Genomic DNA, 7,358 nt, shown 5'->3' with positions numbered 1-7,358 from the left:
TAAACGTTTTTTTTTTTTTAACTGGGTTATTGTTCCTTTTATCCTCATCGTTGCCTCGTGGAATCGTTATCGCGTTCAACTAACGTATTTCAAAATATATTTGTTAACTTCTTTGTCGAGTATTATGATTTATATGTTCAAATAATTATATTGAATTGTTTTTATTTTATTATTGATATGAAGAGAGGAAGGGAGGTGTGAAGATAGAGCTGACGTAGTTCAACAATAAGTTTAAATCGTTTCTTATTTAATAAATAAGCTTCAAACATTTTAACATCTATTGCGTTTGTTTTAGCATCTTGATTGTTCAATGATATATAATTAATATCTTGTATGTGATAATATCTGTATGTGATTAAAAAATTTTTGTTGTATTTTTGTATTCGTTATGATTGGATAAAATTCATGAAGAATATTTGACCTGTTATTTATAAATATTGCTATAATGACTTGTTTATTTCAATGATGCAGTTATTAAAGATCAAAAAGTTGTGTGATAAATTAAAAGAATTAAATCTTTTGTTTTGTCGTTTAAACAGTTTTTTCGTTTGAAATACTGTATGATTATAGATTAGATAAAAAAGTAAGATTCTCCAAGTAGTACAAATCAATCATTCACATTCCTGTCCAGTAAAAATTTACTTGATACTTGAAATAATAGAAAATATAATCTTCCTTAACAAGTGATCATCAAAAAAGTTTTTTTTCAGGAACTGTAAAACATTATATTTTTATTAATTTCAAATCTGTTAAGAATCAAGTTTTAACATCAAATCAAGTTGTAATATTTGTCAATGGTGACCTGATTACCGTGTACTGCAGGGTGACGCATATTTAAAAGAAACACGATCGTTGACTTTCGGGTTTCGTGATCAATACAATCCCCTGTACCTTAAATTTGGCTTAGGAGGGGTTATTACCGTTTCGTGTGTAGTTAACCAAATCAGAGTTCCAATCTGATTTGTATGTCCTGGTCATTGATTACATTCGGACGAATTAGGTCACATGTAAATGAAACTCATAAATCTTTCGTTTCCCTTCCTTGACTATTTTCGTATTGTTTGTACGCAATTAACGACGAACACAGCAGAAATCATTTATCTTCGACGATGAATTGTGATTAAAAATAGTTAATACGTCGTAAATGATCGAAATTTATATCTGATTTATACATACAAATCGATTAAGCAATCTTATCTCAAAGATTCTTTTAAAAAAAATTTTTTATTAAATTCGTATTAAATAATTACAATTTTCCTCTTCGAATTGTTTCCTTACTTTTTAAGATTGTTCGATAGAAAGTACGAAAGCAGGAAGGAATATTAATTTCTAAAACTTCGGCACAAGTCTACAGATGTAAGAGTCACGAGAAATATCTTTCTCTGTCCACCTACTTGCATAGCACAATACATCTAGGACATATTTACGATTGTTTTCTCCGTTGGCAATTGATCAGCGGTCTAACGGTTGATTCTATAGTGTACCAATAAATAAGTGACGTTTTTCCTTGACATGGGATCCACATATATTCATACATATGTGTCGTACGAACATCGTGATAATAACTTGGGTACAATTTAGATACAAGATTGATGAATATCGGGATAGATATAATATACAACAGCAGAACTAGAAGATCTTGTTAATAAATTATTGCGCCATATTGTGAATATTAAATAGCCAACAATTAATAGTTTCATATATTCCTATATATAAAGATAAATTACGAATTGCTTTCTCTCTAATGTTTATTTTTACATAGCGCAATAATGAATTAATAATTAATTAATCGCTAGTTTCGTATATACCATTGTATAAATTATAAAATAATTTCATATATATGTACGTTACATCTCTGGATCGATTTAAATAAAGCAGAATTTAAAAAATAGATGCAACTTTCAAAGACGAATCGATTACCATATTAGACATAATGGTAAACAAGAAACAACTTCTCGAGCTACTCCTGGTTGCATAAAGATGACTTGGAGAATGGCCTGGGACGAAGATCGGTCTAGAGCCGATCTATGAATCGATTATCAGATCGAGAGAGGAAAAAAAGAGGGCGGGAGAGGGGAGAAAAACCCGTAAGGTTTGTCGGTAACGAGCCCGTTGATAGGATCAACGAAAACTTCCAAACTATACGCGTGACACGAGAAGAACCGTGCCATTTATCGTATTAAAATCTACACACAACGGTATCACTCCTGTCTGTATTTTCTAATCGCGGTATCAAGGCATCCCCCTCCCCTCCCCCTCGGCGAGAGCCACCGGTTTGCATGTATACATACATTCGCAGGCTATTACGGAACCGGCATTTGTATTTCTTTGTGCCGGGAAAAGCGAATAATAGCGGGGACGTGGATTAAGACTGTACGGATAAGATCGTTTCAAGGATCCACTCGAGAGCCGGGGACCATTGTCCCGATCGAAACGATCTACTAACCGATCGTCTCCTCCGGCTCTCTCTCGTCAACCCTCTCCCTCGTTTCCCCTCTCACCCTCACCACGTCCCACCTTTTCTCTGTCCCTCCAGCCACCCACCCACCACCTCCTCCTCCTCCTCCTCCTCCTCCTCCTCCACCTCTCTTTCACTCTCTTTCTCTGGAACGAAACGACTACTACAGCGCGGCGCGTATCCCTCTGCCGCCTCATGGTCTCATCTCAGCCGTGCAGTCACGTCTTCGGGGAGAGAGAGAAGAAGGACGGCGAAGAAAGACGGGGAGAATCTCGGCCGAGGTGAGGAAGGAGAGGCGGCGAAAGTTTAAAGTACGGGAAGAAAGAGAGAAAAGAAGACAGAGGGATAGGCAGAGGGAGAGCGGACGGGAGTGGCAAGGGGGGAGGGAGAGGGGTGGGGGAGAGGGAGAGAGAAGCGTAAGGAAGCGAGGCGATGGGTAAAGAAGGAGAGCCGGTACCCTGCCGGTGGGTCGATATTTTTGTGCCTGCTTCGTCTTTAATTTCTCCCCTCCTTTTGCGCCACGGCGCGGCCGCCGCGACGCCGAGCAGAGGAGCCGTGGCTGGTTGGTGCGCGGTTGTCTTAGTTCGTATGCATATCTCAGTGCCTCACATATTGATTCAGGGCGTCATTACGCGTCTTAGCTCGGCCCACTCCCACCACCGTCTAAACCACCCTCCTCCACCTCCCCCCCCCCTCTTCCTCCACCTCCTGATCCTCATCCACCTACTCCACCTTAGCCTCTTCCTCCTTCTTCACCACCAGTCCTCCTGTGGCTCTCCTTCGCCGACACAACCACCCACCTACCCTTACTCCACACCCTTTCCTACCCGCAACTGGAAGAATCTTCTTGCAGACCGCTTCTTCCCTCTCCCCCCCCTCTCTCTCTTTCTCTTTTTCATTTACACTTAACGACACGCAACTTTCTTTCTTTCTTTCTTTCTTTCTTTCTCTCGTATATTCCATTCTTCTCCTGCCCTTCTATTCGATCTTTTAATTTCCATCTTTTCAGTATAAGTGTTACCACGTGTTATGAGAAAGACGACATTTGAGTCGTTTAAAATCGATATATAGTCAATTAATATTTCGTATTATTTAATTCAAAAGTTTTTTCATGCATGATATATGATTTAATTTCCTTTCGCGTTTGTTATTATTTTTGTTTCTTATCTCTTTTGACAAGAGTGAAATTGTTATTATGGATTATATTTTGATATTAGACGAGTTTAGATTTTTTTATTATTTTTTTTATTATTATTTATTTCTTTCTATTTCCTTGAAAATTTTTATTTTCAACAATTATATTTTTGCATCCATAATTTCGTTACTTGCGTTATAATAGTAATCGAATGATTTTAGATTTTATTCGAAGAAACAAAACTAAATATTTTAAGGATGGAAAGAAATAATAATCAGAAAGAAGAAATATGGAATAGATTTCTTCTTCATCTTTCTTATTAAAACACATGAAAAATATATTAATGTTAATAAACGAATATATTTGTTAAATCAATTCTTTTTTCTTCATTAAAGTCAACAAATATTTTTAAGATAATATAATATAAACGTATATGTGATTAGAACGAAGGATTATTTTTAAAAGTATAATTGTAAAAGAAAAAAGAAAAGAAATATCGAGAAATTGTAGCACGCTTTTAATACGTAAGAACGATGATGAGAAGGTGAAACAGACTTCTCGATAAGGATCGAGAGCTTTGAAATTAAAGAATAAAAGAAAAACTTACATTTTTATGATGCGGATCAGAGATTCTCTTCTATTTCAAGACCTTCGTAGCGACCACCGTTGTACGATTGAGAAATGAAAATCTCAGAGCGCCTTCACGGACTTTGCCGAAGTAGTTCGAACCTGTAGCTAATCAGACCACTGTCCTCACAGTTTTGCTTCCACTACTACTTTCGGCTACGATGTGTGATTTTTAATAACAGATAAATTACGTATTATATTTGCGCATATAATAAATAAATAATAAACACGTTCAGTGTTATGAATATAATTAAATTTGAAATTAATTCAAGTTATATTGTATTATTATTACAATAATATCTATACATTATATTAAATAATAATAATTATTATAAGCAAATTTTTATAAATGATCAAATTATATATTGTTGTTCGCGATAAATATTAATTAATTAATCTTTTACTTTTAATCGTATGGAATATAAAACTAAATTATAAAATTTTTAAATCATGTTTTTCTTATTGATTATTTAATTAAAAGAATACAATTTTTTTTTACTTCTCAATCTGATCATTATTTTATAATAACATATTTGTTGAATGAAAATGAAATTATTCATTTTTTAAATTATTATTTCAATATATTAATATATAATAAAAATTATATATTAACATATTATACATATATCGTGTATTATTATGATCATTCGTACTTTTAATATGCCTATGGAGCCATCTACCAGAACTTACCTTAATGAAAAGATATTCAAGAAATACGTTTAAAAATTATTTAACGAAGCTGTTTATTTTCATTATTAATTGTTTCTATAAATAAATATATAAACAGATTCGTTTAAAAAATATATATTGTTTTTTTATTTTATTATTTTATAATATAATACATTTTTAAATAAATTTAAAATAAAATATAATAGAAAAAGAAAATTATAATTGTAATATATAACAAAAATTAAAAATTAAATATTCTAAATATATTGGCATAGACGAAATACAGAATAAACCTAACATTCAATGCATATTTTGCCTTGAGGACACTAAAATCCGCTTATCATTTTAATATCATTCTCAACGTTACCGATTTCACTCAGAATAAGATTACAACGTTAATAATGATCGGAATTGAAATTAAATTTCAATATAACGTGACAAATAAGAAATTGAATAAAATATTTTGTTACGGAATATTTTATAGGCATATATGAGTACTGCTTTTTACACATGATTACAACTATAAAAACTATTGTGAAACAAATAACTGGAATGGCAATTCCATATTATTTTACATATTTTAATTATAAAAATCTACTTTTATTAATATAGAGTCAATATTATCACGTAAATAAAAATTTCTGTGCAAGAAAAGCACAAGATCATTCGCAAAAAAATTTTTTCAAATAAAAAAATAAAATCTTCTAATTAAACGTTTTTTTTATTTATTTAAAATTCTTAAATGCAAAAGAGAACGTATGGGGATTAAATTAAATCGAAATTTAAATCATTTAATGAACTAATTTTCGAAAAACATCAAAAAATAAATTAAAAACTTTCATATTACCATTCATTCCTCTTTTATTTAGAATGATAATCATTCTCAGGAATAAACAGGAATTATTTACACCTATAATACAGAGAATTGTATAATATATCTCTTTCACTAGAAAGTCTCGAAACACCTTGTTGCATTCTCATTAATCTCGGAACCGTGGATCACTTTTCGGTCAAGTTTTTTTCCAAGCACGTGAGAAGGAGGGAACGAGTACCAGAGAAAAGACACCGTCGATGACTCTTCTTCTCTCGAGCTGTCTCGACGTATGATGAGCCACTAATTTAACCAAAAGAAGACACTGAGGAGAAAACGAGACGACCTTTCTCGAGAGAGAATTTCGTCGGTACGCTCGATTGAGTCTGGCGTTTCGCGATCGACGGACAAAGGAAGGGGATGTCAATATTTTTGCTAACGGAAAGAGATAGACAATAGAAAAAAAACAGAAAAGATCAAGCAAGAGAATATGTGGTGACACAAATAATGACGGTTCATAAGTGTTGGACCGAACAAAATGGAATGTCCATCGAGTTTTTACTATGAATGGTGTCATAATCAATCTTGCGTGAAAGTGCGGAAAAATCAGAAACATGCGATAGAATTTCGATTCTGTTCGATTAGGATGTAAATATTGAATTGGTATTTGTCGAAAAATTATTAAAAATTATCAAAAGGATTCAAATAAAAAAAATTAAAAAACGAAAAAAGATATGATAATTTTTAGATCGATATATTAAATTCATCAATTAATTCTTATTTTACCGATCTTACCAAAATATATTTTATAAAAATTTTCATTATGTACAAACATTTTCTTTACACATTATCATCGATAATGTGTAATGTGATAGTCGGTTTTTATTTTCGAGTTATTTATATATATATTTTTGTGCTATAAGATTCAACTCTATCTATCTACATATATGAATTAAGATCGAACAAAATTCAACATATCAGGAAAAAATTGCCATAATCTCTACAGAAAGTAGTTTATCAGAAGATTAGATTTTTGGATGAGAAATAACGTAAATCTATAACAAAAATATCTTTTCCAAAATCAACAAAAGTTAAATTATTTTTTATTTTTAATATTCTTTACATAACATTCAAATAATTATGAATTAATTTAGTGAAAAAGCGAGATTGTAAAATTTATGGCAAATTTTTATTTTTCAATATATCCTCATAGAAATGAAAAACCAAGATAATATTTATAGGTCAAATATTTTTTATATTAACAATTCAGAAGACAGCAATTTTAAAAGAGAAATGATAAAAAAACCTTCAAAATAATATCTNCGTACCATCCTATCACTATATGCTAAAATATCATATGCCAAAATATCATAAACCAAAAAGAAATATAAGCAAATAAAAGAAATAATGAAAGAATACGTAAAAATTGGAAAACTAACGCCATCTCTAAAATACTTTAGGTAAAATAAATAACATAAAAGGTAACTACCAACGCCATCTCCAAAATATCTTACATAACGTAAATAACATAAAAGGTAACTACCAACGCCATCTCTAGAATATCTTAGATAAAATACATAACATAAAAACTATCAGTCAGCGCCATCTCTGAAATTCTGTAAATAAAACAAATAACGTAAAAACTAACTATCAGCGCC

General features: G+C 31.7%; 1 long non-coding RNA gene across 2 annotated transcripts in view; it reads right to left on the bottom strand.

Moving 5' to 3' along the window:
• The window catches only part of LOC102674791, a 91,962-nt gene extending 87,573 nt beyond the window's left edge, over positions 1-4,389 (bottom strand). For both annotated transcript variants that reach the window (XR_422126.2, XR_004150840.1), the window contains exon 1: positions 4,201-4,389. This is a non-coding gene — a long non-coding RNA (uncharacterized LOC102674791). The remainder of the gene's footprint in view (positions 1-4,200) is intronic.
• Positions 4,390-7,358: the final 2,969 nt, after the last annotated feature.

This window comes from Apis dorsata, unplaced genomic scaffold, assembly GCF_000469605.1.
Source record: "Apis dorsata unplaced genomic scaffold, Apis dorsata 1.3 scaffold_342, whole genome shotgun sequence".
NCBI classification, from domain to species: Eukaryota; Metazoa; Arthropoda; class Insecta; order Hymenoptera; family Apidae; genus Apis; species Apis dorsata.
Note: the sequence above shows the minus strand (reverse complement) of the source record. Positions and strands in the feature narration are given on the sequence as shown.